The sequence below is a fragment of the Anser cygnoides genome, chromosome Z (genome assembly GCF_040182565.1).
Source record: "Anser cygnoides isolate HZ-2024a breed goose chromosome Z, Taihu_goose_T2T_genome, whole genome shotgun sequence".
Lineage (NCBI taxonomy): Eukaryota > Metazoa > Chordata > Aves > Anseriformes > Anatidae > Anser > Anser cygnoides.
In genome coordinates, this window is record NC_089912.1 from 48155821 (window position 1) to 48183320 (window position 27500).

The 27500-nt window shown below is 38.3% G+C and overlaps 1 long non-coding RNA gene across 3 annotated transcripts in view; it reads right to left on the reverse strand.

Moving 5' to 3' along the window:
• Positions 1-27500, reverse strand: part of LOC106044143 (uncharacterized) — an 80704-nt gene that overhangs the window by 44823 nt on the left and 8381 nt on the right. For 2 of the 3 annotated variants that reach the window (XR_007166910.2, XR_007166907.2), the window contains exon 2: positions 20461-20538. This is a non-coding gene — a long non-coding RNA (uncharacterized lncRNA). Of the gene's footprint in view, positions 1-13180; positions 13253-20460; positions 20539-27500 lie in introns of all 3 variants that reach the window. The other variant, XR_007166909.2, reaches the window with a different exon arrangement.

Here is a 27500-nt window from a genome sequence, read left to right on the forward strand (position 1 = left end):
CTTATTTAGATATTTTTTTCATTTGTGAAGATAGACAAGATGGATTGTATTTGTTGTTGTATGCAGCTACCCATCACCATTATTATTGCTTTCTTAAAATCTCTCTTTTTTTTTTTTACAGTCATTTATAGGTGCTATATTATATTTAGGTGCTATAAACATTTTGCACAGAAGTATTTTTCTTAGGAAATGGGGCCCCATCATTGCCAATCTAGTATAACAATTGTTGAAAATAGCCTATCCACCAATGTGTTCAAATAGCCCCTGTTAAAATATCTTTCTTGATCCCTTCATATGTTCGCTATCCCAAAGGCAAGAATCTGCTGCCCTTACTAAAGAGGTGGCTGTTATTTTCTGAGCTGTTGTTGTTCTTATACGAGACCAACTCAACAACGCCATGGTTTGTTAGTCACTTATAATATCTCGCTCTTCCAAACCAGACTCAAATACAAAATAGGCATTCCCTTCAAGCTGAGTTCAGCTTTTGAAGAGTAAACAAACATTTCATTAAAAATGGTCTCACTAAAGACAGGCAGAGAGATCTGAACTGAGCTGTCACCTTGTATTAGTCACACACATAAATTCTGCCATGTTACAGTGTTCACTTGCTGTATCCCAGAGAGGTTGGGCAGGACAGTTCTTCAGGTTTCCCTCTCTTTGTTTTGGAGGTTTTGTCTGGGGGGATGTTATGTCCCTTGGGATGTCCATTATGGGTTTGCATCAGTACTGTTGTACTAATGTTATGTAAATATACTCAAATACTGACTATGAAAGCCACAATTGCTATTAGGACAGTGTAAATAAATATGTTTGTTAGGAAGACTACTTTTTCTCTGTCAGTTCATCTGCTTTCAGGTCTTAGACACAGCATTTGTTATGTTGATGGTTTCCTGGTTTTTGGATTCTTTTTCCCCCAGTAGCAGTGACAGTGAGTTCAGTCCTCACATTTACTCTGACAGCCTGACAACCGATAGCACCAGGCCACAGCTAGGAGTGGTTTATTACTTTTACTAGGATTTATTTAATTCAGCCTCACAGCCTAAGGGGGTGGGGGAAGAGATTTAACTCAAAATTAAGTTCCTGTAGGAGTGCTTTTAATATAAGAAAAATGGACAGGAGGAATATGGAGAGAGGGCAGCAAAGCAATGGTTGGAAAAGCATGTAATGTGAATGTGACTATTAAATGTAATGAATCATGGAATTGGGCTTGATTAAGCATGTATGAATTTAAAAAATAAAAAAAATAAAAAGAGGAAAAAGAATAGGAACAGACTTCTTAACATGTATGAAAAGGTATAAATAAAACTATATGAGATTTTAATGCAGTATTGCCTGCATTTTTTTTTCCAAAGTATTGCTTTGAAAAAGGTAATTCAAACCAAAGTCTAGCTGAATAATTCTTGAAAGTTGTCTTTCCAACAACAAAATCCAATAAAAACATTTTTTTCTTTTTATTAAATAAATATTACTTTGCTTTCCAGACTCAAATGCTGTACTAATTTCCAAATGAATAAGGGGGAAAAAAACTACTGATATTTTAAAAGACAGCCATAGGAGTAAAGAAGGATTGAATTGAGTTTTTCATGGTTTACTTCTGTGAGCCCTGTTAAAGAAGATTGTGTAAACAATGAAATTCTGAGAGCTCCCTACTCTGTTCAAATATACCACATTCAGAGACAGTTCCCAGCCCAGTCCTCTTTTCTGATCAGGAAATTTCCTCTCTAACCTGGGCCATCAAAAAACAATCATTTCTTCCACACAAACTCCTGAGTCCCAGACGAAGAAGTTTTTTAAAGGTGTATTTCAATGCTGTTGGTAAAATTAATTTATTAATGAAAACCAAACTTGAGAAAAAAATGGGAGGGAAATAAGTGATCATAATTATAAAGTGTGCTAATCTCTACATTTTACATACATTAGTGCTGGAGGACTTATTTACTTCTGTCCCCAGAAAGTTCTTTTGAATCTGTGAAACTTTAATAATGGGCCATCACGTATGCTGAAAAAACAAGCAGTGTTTAGAACAAACCCAAAGCAGATTCCTAGCCATGGGGAAATAGAATGTTCCTTCTGTACAGGGCTGAGCAATGTTCTATGTCAATAATGAGTCCTTTTCATGTTTATGAGGTTTTATTTTGTATGAATTTCTTGCTGAACACACATTAAACAGTCACCTAACTGGGATATGCAGAATTTCATTGAAAGTTGACATGATGGCAAGCAATCACCTCAAATAATAACAGTATTAGGACAAAATGACTCCCACACCTGTCTTCCTGGGATGCTGTTAAAAGGATAATAGGATTACCAAAATATACTCCTTTTGATATTCTAGAATTTTCAGGTTAATATCAGAGCTGAATTTATCCTGAATCAAAAAATATAAATAGTAACCATGTAATCTCAGGAATGATGACATTAAGTAATACAGGTGCTTCATTCAGCAATATTAATGCTCTATTCCCCATTCTTTTGCCCACTTTCAACCTTCAGTAAACATATAGTTGGTTTAAATATTTTATACATTTAAATATTTTATATATTTTTAATGAATGATAATCTGAAAAGACAAATTCATCAGTTCACTTAAAACCAGTGTCAAGTATTTCTGTAAAGAACTTTGAACATAGACTAATATCTGTAGAAAAACATCTGGAAAAGAAATAATAATAATGAGACAATCTTAGGAAAGATAAGTTCGGGAACTCACATTTTTCTGCACTGAGCAAAATCAGTCAGGGGACTGAAATGTTTGATGACAGTTATAGTCACCTTCTTTATGGTTGAAACTTCATTCTTTTTCTTCTGCTATTAAAAGTAAAGAGCCTGTTACAGAATCACAGAATCATCTAGGTTGGAAGAGACCTCCAAGATCACCCAGTCCAACCTCTGACCTAACACTAACAAGTCCTCCACTAAACCATATCACTAAGCTCTAAATCTAAACGTCTTGTAAAGACCTCCAGGGATGGTGACTCAACCACTTCCCTGGGCAGCCCATTCCAATGCCTAACAACTTTTTCGGTAAAGAAGTTCTTCCTAAAATCCAACCTAAACCTCTCCTGATGCAACTTTAGCCCATTCCCCCTCGTCCTGTCACCAGGCACATGGGAGAATAGACCAACCCCCATCTTGCTACAGCCTCCTTTAAGGTACCTGCGGAGTGTGATAAGGTGGCCCCTGAGCCTCCTCTTCTGCAGGCTGAACAACCCCAGCTCCCTCAGCCACTCATCGTAAGACTTGTTCTCCAGACCCTCACCAGCTTCGTTGCCCTTCTCTGGACTCTCTCGAGCACCTCCATGTCCTTCTTTTAGCGAGGGGCCCAGAACTGAATGCAGTACTCGAGGTGCAGCCTCACCAGAGCCGAGTACAGGGGGACAATCACTTCCCTAGCCCTGCTGGCCACACTGCTTCTTATGCAAGCCAGGATTCTCTTGGCCTTCTTGGCCACCTGAGCACACTGCTGGCTCATATTCAGCCGACTGTCAACCAGTACTCCCAGGTCCTGTGCCAGGCAGCTTTCTAACCACTCATCTCCCAGCCTGTAGTGCTGCTTGGGGTTGTTGCGCCCCAGGTGCAGGACCTGGCACTTGGCCTTGTTGAACTTCATACGGTTGGCCTCAGCCCATTGGTCCAGCCTATCCAGATCATTAATGATTAATAAATATTTAATTGTTAAGGATTAAAATGTTAATGATTAATAAAAATGTTAATGTTAATGAATAATAAATTTGTTAATGATTAATAAATATTATAAATATTAATAAATACATAACATAAAAATGTTAATGACTAATAAACATTTTAACATGTTTATGCTGAGTCACTAGATAAAGATCACAATAGTTACTTTCTCAGTTGGAGTAAATCCCCATTCGTTGCAGAGTCATACAGTGAGGTGGAAAATATTCCAGGATGTGTGAAATCTTAGCATAAATGATAGATAAATAGATTAGAGAGAGAGAGAGAGAGTGAGAGAAGGATTCTGAAATTCACTGTAATGGAAATATTAGATAAATTAATTCCATTAGATTTTCATTGTTTAAGGAGGATAAATGCGCCACAGATATGGGAATATAGGCACATACTCTGCAGCAGCCCGTGACTCAGAGCATAATTACCAGTAAGATACCTTGAAAATCACATCCCTTGGAACTAGAAGAGCAGTGGAGGTAGAAAAACGTGTGCATTTTTCTCTTAGGGCAACTGACACTGTGAAATTCAGGAAAAAGGAAAGAAAAAGAAACTAAAGGAAGGAACAGAAAGAGAGAGAGAGAGAGAGAGAGAGAGAGAGAGAGAGAGAGAGAGAGAGAGAGAGAGAGAGAAAGAGAGAGAGAGAGAGAGAGAGAGAGAGAGAGAGAGAGAGAGAGAGAGAGAGAGAGAGAGAGAGAGAGAGAGAGAGAAAGAAAGAGAGAGAAAGAGAGAGAGAAAGAGAGAGAGAAAGAGAGAGAGAAAGAGAGAGAGAGAGAGAGAAAGAGAAAGAGAAAGAGAAAGAGAAAGAGAAAGAGAAAGAGAAAGAGAAAGAGAAAGAGAAAGAGAAAGAGAAAGAGAAAGAGAAAGAGAAAGAGAAAGAGAAAGAGAAAGAGAAAGAGAAAGAGAAAGAGAAAGAGAAAGAGAAAGAAAGAAAGAGAAGGGAAGGGAAGGGAAGGGAAGGGAAGGAAGGGAAGGAAGGGAAGGGAAGGGAAGGGAAGGGAAGGGAAGGGAAGGGAAGGAAGGGAAGGGAAGGAAGGAAGGGAAGGGAAGGGAAAGGGAAAGGAAAGGAAAGGGAAAGGGAAAGGGAAAGGGAAAGGGAAAGGGAAAGGGAAAGGGAAAGGGAAAGGGAAAGGGAAAGGGAAAGGGAAAGGAAAGGGAAAGGGAAAGGGAAAGGGAAAGGGAAAGGGAAAGGGAAAGGGAAAGGGAAAGGGAAAGGGAAAGGGAAAGGGAAAGGAAAGGGAAAGGGAAAGGGAAAGGAAAGGGAAAGGGAAAGGGAAAGGAAAGGGAAAGGGAAAGGGAAAGGGAAAGGGAAAGGAAAGGGAAAGGGAAAGGGAAAGGGAAACATACAAGGAAATGCATCTAAGTTATGACTTCTATTACTTGGGTTTTGCACTACTCACATCATCATCAAAATGTGCAAGAAAAGCAGAAATTAGTTCTCTTGGGAGAGTTCCTGGGGTACTGCTGTGCTTGGGAAGTCACTCTTATAGAAAAGAGCCTGAATGGATTTATGATCAAAAACCGATGAGACCATTAGGTAGTGAGTGGGTAGTCAAAGTCTTACAGGTTTATGGATCATGTGTGTTGCGGAAGATTGAAGGGTTATTATTGTATTATATATTGTATTATTTTTTTAGATCTCAAATGTATAAACCAGAGTCCCCAGAACTATCATTCAGAGTCCCCAGAACTATCATTCTGTCCCCTATTCATGTAAGTAAGTGTTAAAATTTTAATATTGATTTTATTTTAAAATTCTGCTTCAACCAGGGATTAAAGATTTAAATAAAAACTCTGCAGCCTGGTCCATGACAGAGAAGACCTCCATGTGGGTTTCAATATTACAATTTTAGAACCCTAAAGTCAGTGTGGATTAGCATAGGTCTCCTAAACTAGAAGAGGTAAGAAATTAAATATTCTCTGAGGAGGTACCAAATATGAAGTTTGATGACAAAGGCCTAAGCCACATCCCAAAGGGAGGAGATGTTGGAGATTTTTGCTACTAAGCTTAGCCAAATATTTACTTTGTCAGGTGCAAACTTTGATTTTTGAAAGATTTCTAACTTCACCAAAGAATAATTTTCATAAAGATGGCAAGTTAATCTTTCCCAATTGTAAATACTTATTCTGTGTTGCACGGTTAGGAACATTTTCCAAAGAAATTACCTGTAAAATTTTGCATTGAAGCAATTTGGTCCCCAGAAGCATTAGAACTAACTTAGCAGATATTTTTAAAGCACATTACATTCAATTTGGACAGAAAAGCAGGCCTACAGATTTTTTGTCTGGATGGTTTAAACCTGTCAAAGCATAACGCAACAGGAAATTCCATGTGTAGGTAAAAATTATGAGAAAGGCTAGTTCCTGAAGCTGGGAGGTACAACAATTTCTATAATTTCTTTACCAAATTTTTCAATACTTTGGGTTACATTGAGGACCTCAGACACCTCCCATCCAGCCCTTTCATGGTAGCATTGTACTTGATATGGCAACATGTCATATTGGAAAATGTGTCCTTGATATGTCAGATACAATATGTCCTTGGAATGTCCTTGAGAACAAAAAGGTTATATCTGTATACATGATTTTTGCTGTCTCTCCTGTGGATTGATTGTGCCTAATGAGCAGTGAAGATCATAGAATTATAGAATCTTTGAAAGGTTTGGATTTGAAGCTACTCTTCACAGAATCACAGAATCACAGAATCACAGAATCACAGAATCACAGAATCACAGAATGGATGAGGTTGGACGGGACCTCTGAAGATCATCTAGTCCAACCCCCCTGCCAAGCAGGAACACCTAGAGCACATTGCGCAGGATGGCAGCCAGGTGGGTTTTGAATATCTCCAGAAAAGGAGACTCTACAACCTCTCTGAGAGACCTGTTCCAGTGCTCTGTCACCTTCACAGTAATGATGTGCCCCCTCATATTGAGCTGGAACCTCCTGTGCTTCAGTTTGTGCCTGTTGCCTCTTGTCCTCTCACTGGGCACAACTGAAGAGACCGGCTCCATCATCTCAACACCCTCCCCTCAGATATTTATAGACATTAATGAGGTCTCCCTTCAGTCTTCTCTTTTCCAGGCTAAACAGGCTGAGCTCTTTCAGCCTGTCCTTGTACAACAGGTGCTCCAGTCCTCTAATCATCTTCATAGCCCTCCTCTGAACTCACTCCAGTAGCTCCATGTCCCTCTTGTACTGGGGAGCCCAGAACTGGACACAATACTCTAGGTGTGGCCTCACCAGGACTGAGTAGATGGGGAGGATCACCTCCCTTGACCTGCTGGCAACACTCTTCCAAATGCAGCCCAAAATACCATTGGCCTCCTCGGCCACAAGGGCACATTGCTGTCTCATAATCAGCCTGCTGTCCACCAGGACTCACAGGTCTCTCTCTGCAGAGCTGCCCTCGTGCAGGTCAGCCCCCAGCCTGTACTGGTGCTTGGGATTATTCCTCCCTAGGGGCAGGACCCTGCACCTGCCCTTGTTGAACTTCATGAGGTTCCTCTCAGCCCAATGCTGCAGCCTGTCAAGGTTCCTCTGAAAGGCAGCACAGCCCTCTGGGGTATCAGCCACTCCTCTGAGCTTTGTGTCATCAGCAAACTTGTTGAGGGTTCACTCTGTTCCATTGTCCAGGTCACTGATAAGTAAGTTGAACAACACTGGACCCAGTACTAACCGCTGGGGGACAGTGTTAGCTACAAGCCTCAAACTAGATTCTGCACCACAACCACAGCTGAGATCTGCCATGCAGTCAATTGCCAATCCATCTCACCATCCACTCATCTAGTCCACACTTCCTGAACTTGTCTGTAAGGATATGATGGGAGACAGAGTCAAAAGTCCTGCTGAAGTTGAGGTAGATGACGTTCACCACTCTCCCCTTATCTACCCAGCTAGTCAACTCATCACAGAAGGATATCAGATTGGTCAAACCTGATTTCCCCCTGGTGAATCCATGCTGACTATTCCTGATCATCTACTTATTTCCCACATGCTTGGAGATGACCTCCAGGATGAGCTGTTCCATCACCTTTCCAGGGATGGAGGTGAGGCTGACTGGCCTGTAATTGCCTGGGTCCTCCTTCTTGCTCTTTTTGAAGACTGAAGTGATATTGGCTGTCTTCCAATCCTCAGGCACCTCTCCTGTTCTCCACAACCTTTCAAAGATGATGGAGAGTGGCCTAGCAATAACATCATCCAGCTCCGTCAGCACCCATTGGTGCATTCCATCAGGGCCCATGGATTTGTGGATGTCAGGTTTGCTTAGATGATATCTGACCTGATCCTTTTCGACCAAGAAAAAGTCCTTCTTTCTCTGGACTTCCTCTCTTGTCTCCAGGGTCTGAAATTCCTGAGGGCTGATCTTAGCAGTAAAGACTGAAGCAAAAAAGGCATTCAGCTACTCTGTCTTCTCCATATCATTTGTCACCAGGGCAATACTGACCAGCTGTCTTGGAGCCCCTTCTTTCTAGGGCCCTAATCCATGGAATTCTTCCAAGTATATCCCTGAAGAGGCCAAAGTGTGCTGTCCTGAAGTCCAGGGTTGCAATCCTACCTTTTGCCCTGCTTTCTGCTCTCAAGATCCTGAACTCCACCCTATCACGGTCACTGCAGCCAAGGCTGCCCCTGACCCTCACATCTCCAACTAGTCCTTCCTCATTTGTTAGTACAAGGCCAAGCAACACACCTCTCCTGTTGGCTTCTCCACCATTCGTGTCAAAAAGTTGTCATCAGTGCACTGCAGGAACCTCCTGGACTGTTTGTGCTAGCTGTGTGGTCTTCCCAGCTGTTATCAGGGTGGTTGAAGTTCCCCGCAAGAACCAGGGCTTGTGACTGAGAGGCTATTTGAAGCTGTCTGAAGAAGGCTTCATCTACCTCCTCTTCCTGATCAGGTGGCCTGTAGCAAACACCCACAACAGCGTCAGCTATGATAGCTTGTCCTTTAATCCTTACCCTTAAGCTCTCCACTTGTTCTTCATTCGCCCCTAGGCAGAGCTCCACGCATTCTAGTTGTTCTCTTACATAAAGAGCAATTTCACCACCTTGCCTGCCTGGCTTGTCTTTTCTAAAAAGCACGTAGCCTTCCATGACAGCATTCCAATCATGTGAGTTATCCCACCGTGTGTCTGTGATTGCAACAAAATCATAGCCTTGCAACTGTATGCAGATCTCCAGTATTTCCTGTTTGTTTCCTATATACAAGCATTTCATGGAGCTGAAGTGCTCATTTCTCATGTTGCGTGTGTATATATAGAAATACTTCAGATATCTTTCATCAACTCAGCCCCTCATGGGGCAGACTGAAGGGCCCCCCCAGCATGCATTTCCTCAAGAACTGGCATGCAGTCCCATAGCTTATCACGGGTGGGGCTGGTTTTGCCTCTTTCCCCCTTCAAATCTAGTTTAAAGCCCTGTCAATCGGGCCTGCTAACTCCTGGGCAAAAATCCTTTTCCCCATCATAGAAAGGTGCTCCCCATCAGGAGTCAGCAGGCTCTGTGTAGTGTAGAGCTTCCCATGATCAAGAAACACAAACTTGAGCTTCTCTTTGCCACCTCATCACTGCCAACTTGAAAAAACAGTAAAGGGTAACAATCAGAGGGGCATACCAGGCAAGTGATTGTCCAAGCAAAGTTTCTTATCCAGGGAGACATCAGACTTCCCTATGGGTCAGTTCTGGATGACAATCGGGCACTCCATTCCCTTCAGAAGGATGTCCGCTATGACAGTAACCCTTCTTTTTTTCTTGGTGGGGCTCGTTGTGATGTGGGGCGTAGGTCAACTTGCCTGGGTGACTCCCCAGGTGTGGATGGACCATGATCCACATTGTCATTTGCTTGCCCGTCAAGTTCCAGAGCCTCATACCTATTGCACAGGGGCACCTGGGAAGATGAGGTAGGCAGCAGGGAGGGTTGTCTGCTGTGCCAAACAGGAACCTCATTTACTCCCCCGTCTCTTAGATCCTCTCCCTCTGCCTGGCAGCAGGCAGCAGGAGATCCTTCATTTCCTGCCCAGTGACTGTGGCTGGCTAAGGAGTCTGCATCAGGGATGGCAGAACTCTACCCCACCAGTCAATCTCATTCTCTGACTCCCTGATGCTCCTCTGCCTCCCTGATGCTCCTCTGCCTGCCCATGTCCTCCTGAAGCTCTGCCACCATGTGAAGCAGTTCTTCAACCTGGGCACACCTCCCACAGCCGTGCTTTCTACTGCCATCCTGTACCAGCATAAGAGTAGGGCACACCCGACAGCCTGACACCTTGGTGGCAGCATGTTCCTCCCTGAACTCTGTCTGGGAGGCTGTATCAGCTGTGGTGGGTGCCGAGCTCCTGGAGTCCATGGTCTTCTGCCGGGTGGTCACCATTGTTGCCAGGACAAGCTGGCCAAGTTTCAGCGCCCTCCCTGCTCAAACTGCAATGCATACTGCCATGCCACCCCCTGCTTGCCTGACCTGGTCACCATGCTCCTGCTCACTTGTTGTGATCCCTAGGGCCTGCCTTTGTACAACAAAGGAGGGGCAATCCTGGCTCTGCCCATGCCCCTCAACTGCCCTTATGAGGGCTGCCGTGTCCTGGAGACTCCCTTGGCTACCTCAAGTGGCCTCGATGCAGAAAAACCCCTGCCCACCACGATCCCCCACTCTGCTGCAGAACACGTTTTCCCTGGAACCAATCACCTTAAGGATCATCTAATCTAATTCCAGCTCCCCTGCCATGGGCAGTAACACTTTCCACCAGACCAGTCTGCCAAAGCCCCATCCAACCGGGCCTTGAACACTGCCAGGGTTGGGGCATCCACAGCTTCTCCGGGCAATCTGTTCCGGTGCCTCACCACCCCTATCACAGAGAATTTCTTCCTTATATTTAATCCAAATTTACTTTTATTCAGTTTAAAGACATTACCCCTTGTCCAATCACTAAAAAAATAGTGACAAAGTGTCCCTTCCCAGCTTTCTTGTAGTGCCCCTTTAAGTACTCGAAGGTTATTATAAAGTCTCCCTGGAGCCTTCTCTTCAGGCTGAACAACATCAACTCTCTCAGCCTTTCCTTGTAAGAGAGGTGCCCCAGTCCTCTGATCATCCTCAAAACCCTCCTCTAGACTCATTCTAATGTGTTTATATGCTTCTTATTTTGGGGACCCCAGAGCTGAATGCAATACTCTTGGTGGGGTCTCATGAAAGCAGAGCAGAGAGGGAGAATCACCTCCCTTGACCTGCTGGACACATTTCTTTTCATGCAGCCCAGTATACAGTTGGCTTTTTGAGATCCAAGTGCACATTGCCATCTAATGTTGAGCTTCTCATCAACCAGCATCCCCAAGTACTTCTCCTCAGAGTTGATCTCAATCCATTTCCCACACAGCCTGTATTTGTGTTTGGGATTGCCCCAGTTCAGGTGCAGGACCTTGCACTTGGCCTTGTTGAACTTCATGAGGTTTGCGCAGGACCACCTCTAAAGCCTGTAAAAGTCCCTCTGGTTGGCATCCCTTCTCTTCAGTGTGTTGACCACAGCACACAGCTTGGCGTCATCAGGAAACTTGCTGAAGGTACACTCTATCCCACTGTCCACATCACCAACAAAGATGTTAAACAGTGCCGGTACCAATACCAACCCCTGAGGAGCACAACTCATCATTGACTTCCACCTGGACATCAAGCCATTGCTCACTCTTTGAGAGCAACCATCTGGCCAATTCTTTATCCACTGAGTGGTTCATCCATCAAATCCATGTCTCTCCAATGTAGAGACAAAGATGTCATGTGGTACAGTGTCAAAATGCTTTGCACAAGTCCAGGTAGATGACATCTACAATTTTCCTTTAGTGAAGACGTATTGGCTGTCACCAGTCACCTTCTTATTTTCCATGTGCCTTAGAATAGTTTCCAAAAGGATTTGCTCCACGATCTGAGATGGTTACAAACAGGACAGAATTTATTTAATCAACTCATGGAAAAGCCTTTTCCAAATTCCACCACTATTTTCTCTGGGGTTTGTAATCTGCTGTGAGATGGTTGAGTCCTTTCCTGCTAAGACCAAGAGTACATCACTCTTCTTTGGGAGTACCAAGTATGATATACGTATGGTTTGTTGATTACTGGCAGAATCTTAGAAAGCAGTATATTCCATAATCTGTTTTTTTTTGTCATGATTAGTATTGTGTTATGTTAGATGCTACACTGACATTCATTGCTGTCCTGAAAAAGTATAAAGTGTACACGAGTCATAGATTAAATAATCCAGTTTTACGTGTATGAATACAACGATTCTGAGATTCCTCCTCTGAATTTCAGAGCAGAACTGGATATATTTAAACAGGAAATGTAGGGAAATTTAAAGTAATTTAAATTTCTTTACTAAAAAAAATAAAAGGTTTATGGCTTTAGCAACATGCTTTAAAAAACCTTTTTGTTGCTGTCTACAACTTCCACAGTAATCTTCCCATTTACATACAAAACAAATGCTCTTATTTGGTTATAGCTGTAATTTCTCCTTAACATAACTTTTGAAGGATCACAGGAATGTGCTTATTTTCAGTGGCTCTTAATTTAAAAAAAAAAAAAAAAAAAAAAAAAAAAAAAAAAAACTTTTCCTAACTCTAGGATTTCTTTGTCCTTGAAAGAAATAAAATATTGTCCTCTTTATTAAATTTAATTTGGGACAACTGATGAATGGAAGTAATGAACAAATAACAAAAATTTAAGTGGCCAATCAGAGATGAGATAATAAATTTTAGACTCTATTTGCTTCTTTTTTTTCTTTTTTTTTTTTTGGTCAGAAATATTCTTGTATAAAGTTATGAATACATTTCTTAAAAATGAACTGTTTCCAAAAATAGGCAATTAAATAATCAATAGCAATGACTAGTTTTACTATAGTTTTATTGGTCTTGTGTTCTATGTCTATGTTCTGTGTTCTATATTCTAAAGTTCTATGCCACACCCATATATGAATATATATATATTTGGAAATATACTTTATAAAAAAAAAAAAAGACAGGGAGTGGCAAATCTTCATGAGAAAATGTCTGTATGTGATTTCACAAATAGTCATAATTATCACTTCTTCTTTAAACTGTTTAACCTAGTAGGATTGGTTCTTTGTTTGTTTTTATCTCCTTCAACTGTTTATTCTCCTTCCAAGATATTCTTGTTTTCCCCTGTTTAAAAGAATAAACTGTGGAAAAGAGAAACAAAACAGAGGAGAAAAGACAGAGATAAAGACAAAAATGGACAATGTTTGAAATGCTAGTTGTGTTTTCACTTTATCTAATGGTATTCCAGGATATACTGACTGTGAAATTGACTCAGAAGAAGAAGGAACGGTAAGAGGGCATATAAGCATTCTCCCCAAGGTTTTATTCCCACAACCTTCTCCCACTGAGCAGTTAGTTCACACTAAGGAAGGTCCCTGGCCATACTCAGGCGGTAGTTTTATAGCCACCTTTCTCCTTCCAGCTCTGTTCCCAAGAGCTCCCCCTTTTGTCCTCACCACTTTTCCAATGCTGCTGTTTCTGGAAGGACAGTTCCTCAGACTCTCGCTGCGCAGCTGCAACAACATGACCTGCAAGTGAAGGAAAGGAGGCAGAATCGACCCTTTTACTGACCCTGTGATCCAAATTTTTTATGGATTAAAATGCATCTTTGCCCACAGTCTCGGTGTGAGCCAAACTGCAAAATCAGTCCTTTGATGTTTTACATTTTTCTTCTTTTCTTCTAATAAACATGTGAATAACAAGGAGCTTGTTTGCACTATTTAAGGCTATACTTTTTCATTAAAAGTCATATTTAGAGAATGATGTGCTCAAGCAAATTTGTGTCAAAGAAAAGTGTAAATATGAACTTGCAGTATTGAAGCTTTAGTTTTAGTATGCGTGAATGCAATAAGATAGATTTAAAATAGATTGCTAAACTAAACACACAATAATCATGCTAATTAAAATGAAGCTTTGTGTCTGTGCTTACCTGCTTTTGGTGTCTGTCTTTTTTCACATCCTTTTTTCTCCTCCTCATTGACATTCCAGATGAAAGCAAACATTCTTTACCTAAATCTGTGACCAAGTGTGGGCAATAATCTAACCTTTTCAAGAGGATAATGATAGCCTTATTCACTAAACAAACTCTCCCTGAAGATTACAAAGACAAACATTAGTACTGAAATCGATTCTGGTAACCTGTACCATCAAAGGCACCTTGTCCTTTTTTCAAACAGCAAAGGATTGTATTTGGTTATTGACATCTATAACTTTATTAACAAGTCTGAAATTTTAATTTTCTCTTTCATGTAGCTTTGTAAGAGATTTTCTAATCTTTTTAGATACAGATTAGTATATGGGGACCTATAAGAAGCTTTCTGTGCTGATTTATTAGTGGTCTGAAGTCATGTAAAAATAATCTGAATCAACTCTAACATGCAATTGGCAACATCACTCTGCACAACCTTATCTCCACAACTTTGTTTTGTTTTTATATATCTAATGCCAGTGTCATATGCACTATCTGCAAAAATATTAAGTAAAATTCAGGTGTGTCCTTACAGAATAGATATTACTCTCTAATTCTTGACTTGTTTCATTTTACAGATAAAAATTGTGGTATAAATCGGTTTAGATTCATTGTTGCACTGCAATTCTCACTTGTAGAAAAAATAATTAAATTTAAAAAGATCTAATTTATTTTGAAACAAATGAATTAATCTCTAGTTAGGAAAAAAAATCAATTTGGTATAAAGGAATTCACTTGGAGACTACATTTTGGTAGGTATGCCAAACTAAGCAAGCACTTTCAGTTACTATTCCATCACATTACTTGTATGCCTGCACAGTGAACTGAATCAGGGAATCACTCTGGCTGAAAAATAACCATTTAAATCAATAGTCCACATAATGCTTTCTGCCTAAGAACAGAGGTGAATCAGAGTTTTACAGCTTTAAGAAGGATGTGCTAGGCCTAAAGGTTATAAAGTTTTACTCATTTCCTATGGTTCAGGGAGGAAAGGAAGGAGAGGAAGGAAGGAGAGGAAGGAAAGAAGGAAAGGAAGAAGGAAAGAAGGAATGGAGGAAAGAAGGAATGAGAGCACGAAGGAAGGAAGGAAGGAAGGAAGGAAGGAAGGAAGGAAGGAAGGAAGGAAGGAAGGAAGGAAGGAAGGAAGGAAGGAAGGAAGGAAGAAAAAGAAAGAAAGAAAGGAAGAAAGAAAGATAGAAAGAAAAAAGAAAGGAAGAAAGAAAGATAGAAAGAAAAAAGAAAGAAAGAAAGAAAGAAAGAAAGAAAGAAAGAAAGAAAGAAAGAAAGAAAGAAAGAAAGAAAGAAAGAAAGAAAGAAAGAAAAAAAGAAAGAAAGACAGAGAGAGAGAGAGAAAGAAAGAAAGAAAGAAAGAAAGAAAGAAAGAAAGAAAGAAAGAAAGAAAGAGAGAAAGAAAGAAAGAAAGAAAGAAAGAAAGAAAGAAAGAAAGAGAAAGAAAGAAAGAGAAAGAAAAGAAAGAAAGAAAGAAAGAAAGAAAGAAAGAAAAAGAAAGAAAGAAAGAAAGAAAGAAAGAAAGAAAGAAAGAAAGAAAGAAAGAAAGAAAGAAAGAAAGAAAGAAAGAAAGAAAGAAAGAAAGAAAGAAAGAAAGAAAGAAAGAAAGAAAAAGAAAGAAAGAAGGAGAAAATGTAATTGAGCAACATAAAATGGAACTGGAACTGGAGCAAGTTAAAGAGCCCCAAAATACCTTTGCTTATCTACTGGATGTTAAGTTGTGCAATTTGTCTGAGCCATCTACAGAAGCAAGAGTGGAGACAACTTTAGGTATGAAAATACATTATTGAAAAATAATATGAAATTTAGTATGTTCCACTTTAAGAGTTGTTTATGCCTTAATGCATACCCAATTCAGGACATTCATTACTATAAATTAAAGCTCTGTGACTACCATAATGGTCTGTGAATAAATCAAGTGCACAGACTTTCACAACCTCCCTCTAAAAATGAGAGAAATCTGTTTCTGCAAATGTAGGTGTGATAGAGATTTTGACTTTATAATTTTTTAGTAATAGGATTCCTATATCTTCCTTTGCGTTTTTTCTAGTGTAATGAAAACATATTTTTTTTTCCTGAAAATCACATAAATATACTTTAAATGCTAATAGTTTGTATAATATTTTACATAAACTACCCCAAATCAATTTTCCACAGATCTTTTACAGATGCTAAAAATATCCTCTCAACCTTGAATGCAAAGCTGTCAGGTTAGATATATTAAGCACTGCTCATTAAGAAAAAAAAAAAAAGTTCTAAGTTTATTTGAAAAAGAACATGAGTCACTGTTAGCTTTTTTAAGAATGGAGAGACAGGTGATAAAAATGACAAGGATTTTATTTTAAATGAAAATGAATGAATGAATGAATGATTTTTACACACACTGCGTCACAAAAGTGTTGTGTAAGAGTCACAATTACATTTCACTGTAATGTCCACGTATCAGAGTCACTTCAACTTTCAGTGTTTTAAGAGAAAGCAATTTTTTGCTCCATAATGAAATTCATTTCTTATTTCCTTCTTGACTGTTTAACTCTTGCAATGTAGAAGAAGCACTTATTTAGCAAGTACAAACAACAACAAACATGAGCTGGGTCTACAGCTTGCAGCTTCTGGCTCTTAGTCCCACTGCAGTTTGAATAATGTGCAAAGAACGTGGCAACCTCTCCTTGTATCAGAAGCTCAGAAGGAACAGGGTGCTGTGATAGACAAGAGGTTAGTAGATGTCTGTTGTATGAAAAACTTGTATCTGTCTTCTTTGAGGCCAGCTGCTGAACAGTAGCCACCCCAGCTAACCATGTTTGTTCTGTGACTACAGAGGAGATAGAAGAGGTGGTGGAAAGAAAATAACTATACATCTACAGGAAGAAACATGAAGCAACCATTTAAGGGAGGTTCCCTGTATTTTAGCCGTTGCTGGTTGTTGCAGTTTTTAAAAAAAAAAAAAAAAGTTATGGTGTCAGCTGGTTGTGTAAAACAGCAAAATATTTTATCTCACTGAGATCTCATATCTTAATGAAAGTGTTCTTTGTTTGTTTTGTTTTGTTTTTCCCCTCTCTCTCTTTGGAGAAAAGAAAATATCTTGCCTTCTTAAATAGGGGCAACATATGAAAATAATACACATGGTTTGGGGAACTTGATTTTTTATTTTTTAATGTTGGTTTGAAAAATATCTATAGCAATGCACTGCTAAAAACAGGGAAATTAAGGGTGGAGATGAACTTCACTGCAGAGTATTTTCCACTGGGGACTCCACTGGCATTCAGTTGTCTCATTTAATTACCACTTTCCTGATTCAACCATTATTCATGAGCTTCCTTGTGTTCTTAAAAAGCTCTGAGCTGTGCTTGCCAATGTTATGGCATATTATGAAGCACAGTTATGCAGCAAGAGGGAGGGGGTGATAATGCATTGGTCTATATTGTTGGCATGTTTTCTGTCTGAAGTCCTCTGCTGCCAGCAAAATACAGAGTTCTTTATTCAAAATCTATTGCTTTTATTTAAGCATTGTGCTAGTACTACAACCCTTTGTATTGCTTAGGTAAAATACAGCAAGTTGGATTTTTACAATACAGAATCAGTAAGAATCATTTGTGTGAAGTTTACACTTGTTTCCATTTGACTGTGTTTCTCTTTTGTAACAGTGTTAAAAGAAATGTACAGAGAGAAAAGTTTCTAACAGATGCAGGCAGAATATACCCGGGTAGGTCTGAGATGAATTTTAAATGGCATCAGTTTTATCCATACATAAAGTGGAAGCATACTCATCTTTCTTAAGGCCCTCTCAACCTAATTTAAATGTTTAGTGTTTTTTTTTTAATCTGAATTATACACTGCCAATTTACAAAGTTTAGATTTCTACTAAAATTATGTATGTCCAAGATAGTCAGAAAGGCTAAATTAAAAATAACTGTTCTCCAAATGCGCCTCAAATCACGTCATAGCTAATTTAAAGGAGGGGGTGGGGAGTGCAGCCAAAATTGTATAAATTCTGTTCTAAACCACTGAGTTTAATTTATAATAGTAACAATCCTGAATAAATCAGTCATTAATGAAGTTAACAGCCAGTTTGTTAGAGTGTTATCTGCCCTTGACTTTACCCTAGGCCATTAAGTCAAAAACCATCACTTGTTAATAAAGATGAATTTTTTATTATTATTATCATCATTTTCAGAATTATTGCTTAAATACAGAACTGGCAGTTTATAAGCACATATATAAACTTCAGAACATGGTTAAGTGGATTATTTATTTATTTAAAGAAGCATTGTTAACATTTTTTATTTTCAGATGTGGAAAGCAAAAACAGGAGAAAAACTCAGTCGGATTCTTAACTGTCTTGCATCAAATATATGCGAGAGTAAAAGCTGATTCTCCCAAATTCATGCTGGGGTGGAAAGAAATAAAGACCCACAGTTTCTACACAGCCTGGCTGAAACAATTATTATTCCAAATTCCTCTTTCAAACATGCAGATTATTTTGCTTTAAATGAAACTATGAGGTAGTTTGAAATGATATGCAGCTCCAATAAATTCACTAGAGTTGCCTTTAACTCAGTGGCAAACAAGTTTGAATTTGGCAGCAAATTATACACTGACTGAATATTTACAAATTCTGCAGTCTTCACTTAGTCAAAACTTTCATTAATTTCAGTGGGAACAGGAATATGACATGAGTGGGAGGTTGCCTGAATAAGCATTATTTTCATATCTAAAGCCATTAACACTAGTATGAGCTATGAATGAATAAAGCAGGCTAGCATCTATTCAGAATTACATCAGTGTAACTAAGAACAGAACTTGGCTCAGTGTACTTGGCTGAGGCTGTAGTTGCTGAGACTAGTCTATGAATTGAAAAAGCTGCAGCAACCGGTATGTGCCAACTGAACCAGTACTGGAGCTGTTGCACCTCCCTTGCTCCACATACTCATGGACAAAGCTACCTCCACAAACCTCTGTCTCTCTGAGCAAGGACCGTCATGACCAATTTCCATGTTTTGTGTTCTATATCTTGTGCTTTAGACCAGGATATCCAGCACGTTACTCTAAGAAAGCAAGACAACACCACAAGGGGTAAGTTTTGAAGAGCCCCTATAAGTCGAGATGGCCGTAGTCTCAAGATAGCAGCTTATGATTCTAATACTAAAAATTGTTAGGACAGCTTTAGAAAAGGACATATTAAATTATTCATTGCTTGCAAATCTCAAATTACTGTTGGATGTTTTGCTTTAATATTATGCTTTAATTCAAACGAGTCTGTGTGGGTAGCCTGTGGAATTTATTGTAAGTATAGCAATCCTTTCTTGCTTTATAGTTTACCGGTACATTTTTTTTCTGCAGATTCTTGCATCACATCTAGTAAAAGTTGATTCCATTCTTTTGTTCCCAATTTTTGAAGTGGAAAGTTTTGATGATGATGATTTCTTGCACTGTATATTTGTTAGCTGTTAACTAGTCAAACGTTGATCAAGACAAATCTTTTTCACTTTTATTCTTCTTTTGATTAATAGCTATTGTTAACGTTTAAGTCAGTGCTATGTGACGTTAGGAACAAGGCAGTTTTTCTATTTTTTCACTTTAAATCTAAAATATATATATATATATCCAAAACGACTTGGTATGGTATGGCGCAAAATAGTTTTGTTCTCAGTGTTGTTTTTTTGTTGTTGTTGTTTTGTTTTGTTTGTTTGTTTTGTTTTGTTTTTTAATGTAAGATATGTAGTTGAATATAGACAGTATTTGACCCTGTTTAAATTCAATTTTGTTATGTAAGAGAAGCCTTATCAATGACATCAACCTGTCACTTTTTCTGTTCTCTACTTCTTTGATTGCTCTTACAGGGTAGTATGTTGCATGGGTGGTGCATTGTAGATTTACCTGAGCAACAATTTGACAAGTTGCAAGTACAGAGGTAAACAGAGGTTTTATTTCTAGATTTTACATAGCAGTCTTTCTGCTAGACTTTGTATTTTCTTTCAATGATCAGCCTTTTCTTCCAAAGCCATTATCTTTTAATGATTACTTCTCATTTTCATCAACAATTTATTTGCCTGGGGCCTTAATTTTAAAGTGACATCAGAAGAAAATGTGGAATGATATTTGCATATATCCTCAGACCTTGATAGGGTAAAAAAATTATACTTTTCTCTCATACTGACTATTCATAATTTTTTCTCTGCCAAGTACAAGTACAATTTTACTTCATACTTCACTTAACTGACTACCCTGGTAGGGTTTGTAGTTAGTGGCTTGACCATATCACACTGATAGTTTTCCTTGCATTCCATCTCAACAAATAACCACTGCTGTTTATAGATATTTCTCAGTAACATCACAATCTGGCTCACAAACACTGCACAGTAACCAAAAATTATATTTCTACATCAGGTATACAGAAAACTGCACCTCCTTAAACAGATGATATCACAAATTTACTAAGTATTTAGAAAACTATTTTTCAGACCATTAGAACCAGGCATCTGGTGGAAGTATGTAACCAAAACTAGATGTTTAGACTGTACAGAATTTGGGATTTGTATGACACCAGTGCCTGAGAAGACTTTACCCTTATTATCTTATGTGCCAAAAGAACCCAGATGACAATCCAGAGCTTTAAGCAGTCTCCTAGGCATTTGGGACTTAACTAGGAAGATGAAGAGTCCTTGAACCTGATTAAAAATTCTATAGGAAACTATTCGAAGGTCTCCTATGTTTGTGGTAGTTTTGTTGCTAAGAACATGTGACAGCTTTCAGAGCTACCTGGAGTTTCCTAATCTTCAGTGGCTTCACATCCAGCTGTATTTCAGGGCTGTAGACCAGTCACAGGAAGTAATTTTTCTGGAAAAAAAAAATGGACAGAGTTTTGTACATTAAAAGATGTGCTTCACAGTCTGAGTTTAACACCAGCAAGAACCCAGGATCTCCCATACACTGTACAGTAACCAATGTTCACCTTAAGAGCAAAATGTTGTGGCTGCCCATAATGATTACATTATCTTTTTCTCTCTCTAGTTTGGACTCAGTTACAGCTGGTTTTGACCAGTTTATTTCTTTCTAGACAGGTTAGACAGGGATCTATACTACTATAGACAGGGGTCTATACTGCTATATACTGTCTATAGACAGGGCTATACTACAGTGAAGAACAGGTAGAGCTGAGCATTGCGTACCTGTTGCCAACATTTCTGTCCTTCTCTGCCAGTTTACACAAATTATGTGTAGAATTAGGGGAAAACAAAATTGATCCTTGTGGAAATTTATAATTTATGTGTCAACTGGCAGAGGTGCAGTTTTGCAGGCAAGAAAGGTATGATTGATAGCTGTAAGAAGGATCTGGCAGAATGAAAGTAGATTTAGTGGAAAAAGAGTGCAATCAATGACCATGAACAAAACTATATTTATCGATGTTGACTTCAGGTCTGAAACCAAACAGTTTCAGTTTGAAAGTGTACACAGGTTTGGTTGGTTTGTTTGCTTACAGTTGACTTGATTATTGTATACTTGACAAAGGAAAAATAATCTTTGTCTTTAAACGTTATGCCCACTTCAATTATGTAGTATGTAGAACAAAGGAAGCAGGAATAAAAATAATTTTTTTTCTTTTAATTTTGGAAAAAGAAATATTACAGGTTCTACAGCTTGCAAGGAATTGTCATCAATTGTCATCTGAATAATGTTCTCCTTATCGCTTTGACTCTTTTTTTCTTTTTTTTTCTGTTATTTTGAAGTGGTTTGGCAGTATGTGATATTATATTCTTTTATTTATTGATAATTGACTCTATTTTTTGTATTATCCTCCCAATAAAAAAAGAAAAACAGAGTATGGCAGTTCAAAAATGTCTACAATGTGTAATATTAGTTGATCTATCATACTAAAATCCTCCAAAAGTTTTCTAACATAATACTTTTTCTTTTCTCCTATAAACAAAACTTTGAAAACTATTTTGACACATATAAAGTCATATAAGCATGGAACTTACATATTCTAGCAATCCTTAAGGAGTATGTAAATTATCATACTGTATCATATAATGGTCAAAGCCAGTATTTATTCTCCTACAGTTTTAAGGACCATACATTTTACATACAAATAAATCCAAAACTCATCAGTTTATAGACTTTTTTCAAGAGCAGAAAAAAACAGTTTTAAGAACTTTTCCAAAACTTGTTAACTCTCAAGTTAACAAGTCTTCAATCATAACTGAGGTTGAGGGAGGTGATTATCCCCCTCTACTCTGCCCTCATGAGGCCCATCTAGAGTACTGTATACAAGTTTGGGGCTATCAGAACAAGAAGGATGTGGACCTCTTAGACCGAGTCCAGAGGAGGGCTACAAAGATGACCAGAGGGCTGGAGTACCTCTCCGATGAGGAAAGGCTGAGAGATGGGATGTTCAGCCTAGAGAAGAGAAAGCTCTGGGCAGACCTCACTGCGCCCTTTCAGTATTTAAAGGGGTCTTATAAAGAGGATGGAGATGGATTCTTTACTAGGGTAGAAAATGATAGGACAAGGAGAAATGGTCTTAAACTAAATGAAGATAGATTTAGATTAGACATTAGGAGAAAATTCTTCAATGTAGGGAACTGAGACACTGGAACAGGTTGACAAGACAAGTTGTGGATGCCCCATCCCTGGAGGTGTTCAAGGCCAGGCTAGAGTGGGCCTTGGCCAACCTGATCTAGTGAGTGGCATTTCTTTCTATAGTAGGGTGGTTGGCGTTAGATGATCCAATCCAAGCCATTCTATGATTCTATAATTCTATGATTACTACCACAGATTTCAAGCTGTGACTGATTTTTTTTTTTCCTCTGTAGCAACAAGTTCCAACATCTGAGTGCTAAATGACAGTCAAATGGAGAGACTGATTAGTTTGGTTGCCTTTTTTTTTTTTTTTTTTCCTTCATCTTTCCAGTCAGGACCATCTCTTTGTCTTTTCAGGGGAAGATGAAAGTAAAATTCTCAGTGCCAGCTTATATCTCTAACCCCCTTTTCTAAGGAGACAGTCACAGTTTTGTCAGTCTGTTGATATGATGGTTCTCCTATGGCACTAATAATTTTTATCTTCTTCCTTTGAAAATCCATCTAAGAGACTGTTTTTGACTAATTCATTTTAAAACAGTACTGATCAAGATTTCAAAGACTTCTGCAGTTTGCTCTAAAACAAACAATAATTTCTTTTACTTTTTTTTTTTTTTTAATCTACCAACATCTTCAAAGTCTCTAGCAGCATCATCACTGCTCAGGGGATAAGATTCCTCTATAATGTTTTCAAGTTCCTCTAAAATACAAAAGTTTTATGAGAACCGTTATGCAGCTTTGACCTCCTCAATATTTCCTGAGGTCTCACCACAGTGGTTGGAGGGTGCTGGGCATAGTTATCACAAAATATGTTATAGAAAACATCATGTAACATATAGTACACCAGGTGGGGTTTCTGGAGATTACACAGTGCCTGTAAAGCTTTATTTCTTCAGTAAAAGAATATGGCTCCGTTTTCTGTGTACCTTCCCATGTGTGCCTGTATTGGTATTTATCTTCCTGTTTACTCTCTGTTGTTCTTGTAAGTAAGTCATTTTAACGTAAACGCTTAAGAATTGTGTATAGTATAGAGTAATACGATTTTCTGTCCCACTTTAAAGTGATTCTCTATTTAATTCTGTGTGACTAAAATGACAGCATTTAAAAATCAGCAAATCTTTGGAAAGAAAAAAGCAGTATGAACTTATTCATTTATTTTGTTGTGGTAACAACACAGTTATCTTTATGCTTCTCTGTTTCTATAATGATCTCCAATTTTGGATTGTAATCACTAATTTGAGAATACAAAGTTCTCAGCCTATCTTTTCTTTCTTAGTTCTACTGTATTGAAAATTGAGTCCTGTTAGTCTGTGTCCCTGCTGTTCTTTCATGAAAATTTTCTAAATGTTTCTGACTGTTTCTATATTTTGTCTGTTAATTGAAATTACTATTGTGTTTTCATACTCTTTAATCACTGGGTTTAATACCTCTTTGGACAGTTGTCCCTTGTCCACCTGCCAAGAAAGTTAACGTGTTTTGACACATGAGCCACCTCACCAAGACACACTGGCAAACCACCATGGGTCTGGGGGACTGGGAGTGACATTAGAAGCAAAGAAAGACATTTGTTTTTTTTGCTGTCATGTTAGCAGCAGCAGTCTGGAAGTTGTTCATTTCATTTGAGAGTCTTGCAATAATTGCAGGTGTTTGGAGACTGACTTTTCATTTGCACATGTCCTGTTATAAATAGTGAAGCAGCCTTCCTTCATATATGCCTCATTTCTTTCACGTCATATCAATGTTTCATTTATGGAGAAAGACAATATGCATCTCAAGGCCAGTCACATTACACCTGGGAATGTTCAGGGTGAGTGAAGTGGTATCATCAGTAGATGATCATTAGAATTAAAAATCATTAGAATCTTTTGTGCATGTTATGGTCCACTACAGGTACAACCTAGCTAACTGCTTTTTGTCACATGCCTCCACTGTCTCAGATATATTTTGTATGAGAGGTATTATGCAAAATATTATGTTGCAGACAACTCACAAGAGCAGCATAGAGTGCAGGACGGGGTGCTAAACTTGCCCATGCAGCAGAAAAAAAATGTATATATATATATATTACACAGAGTTAGCTCTCTGCTATCACAGCTTGACTGTTGCCAGTACCCAAAATAATTCATTTAAAGCTAGCACTGGCATCTTTGTGCTATACTGTGTCCTAGTGGGCTTTTACATTTTCCTGTTCTTAGTATTTAAGGGTAAGATACAAGCAGAGAACATTTGCAATGTGCCAGGTGAAACTGGCCGTACTGGATATGTAAGATTTAAATGCATGTTAGCTTCTTGGAATGGCTTATGCATGTTCAAGCTGTGCACTTAACCATCCATGAGCCGGTTATGCTGAAGATACTGAGATAGATAGTACTCACTGAAATATTTAGCACTTGAAATATTTAAGCATTGCCTGCTTTTATGCTGGAATAACACCTGACAACATTATCAGGGGATAGTATACATCCCAAGAACTTGACTTTACACCAGTATTTATTATTTTCAAACATATCTAATAAGAACTTTTCCTTGCGTATCTATCCACAAATATGAGTTGCTCAGCACTTTATATCACTGTATCCAGAAGGTGTCTCCTGGACTCAGTAATGGCTGTATCTTATTGTAATGGGTGTAATAAAAATAATTTTGGAATTAAATTAGACAACGTTTATTAGTTTATTTACATATCTTATACACAAAATTATATATCATGTGTAAGTTACCCCAAATGGATAAAATATAAGGAACATTCAAATCAATACCACTTTCTGTACTATGTCAACTAATATGGCAAGATTTTCTTAATATCAGAATTGTAGCAAAATAAGCATCCTAACAAATTCTAATTCAGAAAACCACATAACCACATGTTTAATCTTAAGCATTTGCATTAGTACATTCTCAGATCAAGACCTGCACAATCTGCATGCTTCATATAAGGGGTTGAGCTAAGAACACTTTTACTCTTTTGAGATTGGCGTATGAACTGGAGAGAAAAATTAAATGCATGAATTAAAATAGTGCTGATACCTTTATAAGAGAAAGAGCTTTTAATGAAACATGGATAGTCACTTCTGCTTTTGGAGACTGTTTTTGCTATCTGACGTAACTATCCTGTTTGCCTTGTGTTGGACCGTAAATGGATCACGCCAAAAATAGGGGTAGGCAATCTGTAGGATCTTTTATTCTCTTTAAATACCTACTTTAACAAAAAAAAAAAAAAACTGTCTGTTTAGCACGTGTATTTTTAGAAGCCTGATTCTATTCTCATCTGCTTGAAAAACTAGGCCAACATTGGGCACTTTAAACATCCCTGGCCTTACTGTTTGGACAGTGTTTGAACATATTATTTCCAACTATCCGCAAATTGGTGTATTTTAGGATATCAATTTAAAATGTAATTATGCTGAAAGCAATTTTAGGTTTCATCATACAAATAAGAGGAAACCCACTTTATAAGATTCCCAAAGTATTTGCAGTATATGCAACGTGGATAGGTTGCAGCTGTTCAATAGTTTTTGTTTCATTTTTTTTCGTAGATATTTGTGGAATATTGCCAAGTAATGGGTGTGTATTTCATGAAAGGTGGTTCTATAAATACCTTTGGCCAAGGAAGGAAGGAAGGGGAGATGGAGGGAGGAAGGAAGGAGGGAGGGAGGGAGGGAGGGAGGGAGGGAGGGAGGGAGGAAGGAAGGAAGGAAGGAAGGAAGGAAGGAAGGAAGGAAGGAAGGAAGGAAGGAAGGAAGGAAGGAAGGGAGGGAGGGAGGGAGGGAGGGAGGGAGGGAGGGAGGGAGGGAGGGAGGGAGGGAGGGAGGGAGGGAGGAAGGAAGGAAGGAAGGAAGGAAGGAAGGAAGGAAGGAAGGAAGGAAGGAAGGAAGGAAGGAAGGAAGGAAGGAAGGAAGGAAGGAAGGAAGGAAGGAAGGAAGGAAGGAAGGAAGGAAGGAAGGAAGGAAGGAAGGAAGGAAGGAAGGAAGGAAGGAAGGAAGGAAGGAAGGAAGGAAGGAAGGAAGGAAGGAAGGAAGGAAGGAAGGAAGGAAGGAAGGAAGGAAGGAAGGAAGGAAGGAAATCACTTTAGAATAGAAAGTATCCGTAACTGTAGTGGTTGCTATGAGCTACAGCTAAATTTGCTGAATGTAGAGGGAGCCTCAATATGCATGGGAGATTAGTCTAAAGCAGAACCCCAGATATGAATACCTTAAATGCCACAAGCAGGGAAACATTTGGAAACATGAATATTTTTTGGTTCATCCAAAATTTGAAAGAAACATATTTTTTCAGTTCAAAACCATGAAATATGACCATTTTAAAATGCTACTTCCAAATTTTTTCACAAGCCCATCTCTGTTTTGCAGGTACTAATGTATTGTAAAATGATAATAAATAACTGAATACTCAAGGCAAGGTTACAAGTTACTCTCTGTAAATATGTAAGACGCAGGACCCTTTGATTTTTTTCTAAATTTTCCAGTTCAAAAATGTAATTTTTTGCATCTAACTTTCCAATTTCGGTCATATTCTGAAAAATCAAAAAAAAAAAAAATTTACTTTTCCCCTTAATTTTACCTGTTTCAAAAAGGAGTTACTATATGTGGGTTTTGACCATTCTAATTATAAAGGATCAATTTTTTAAAATTAGGGAAATAGCTAGGTCATCAAAATGGGATGAATTAAAATGATTTTCTAAAGAAACATTAGCTCAGAAGTAGGAAAAAATTTGAGATTTCACAAATCATTTTTGACCTTCCTCAAGTTGAAAATGTAAAACTGTGGTGCACGAATATGAATAGGATAAGTGGGTTTTCACCAGAATAAAATAAATAAATAAAATATCTGTATTCTGCTTTTTTCAGTGAAAAAAAAAAAAAAAAAAAAGAAGTTTAGGAAAAAAAAAGAAAGAAAAAAAAAAGAAGAAAAGAAGAAAAGAAGAAAAAAATGAAAAAAAAAGAAAAAGGAAGAAAGAAAAAGAAAGAAGAAAAAGAAAAAAAAAGAAAAAAAGAAAAAAACAGAAAAAAAGGAAAACAAGGAAAAAAAGGAAAAAAAGAAAGAAAAGAAAGAAAAGAAAAAAATAAAAGAAAAAAATAAAAAGAAAAAGAGAAGAGAAGAGAAGAGAAGAGAAGAGAAGAGAAGAAGAAGAGAAGAGAAGAGAAGAGAAGAGAAGAGAAGAGAAGAAGAAGAAGAAGAAGAAGAGAAGAAGAAGAAGAAGAGAAGAAGAAGAAGAAGAAGAA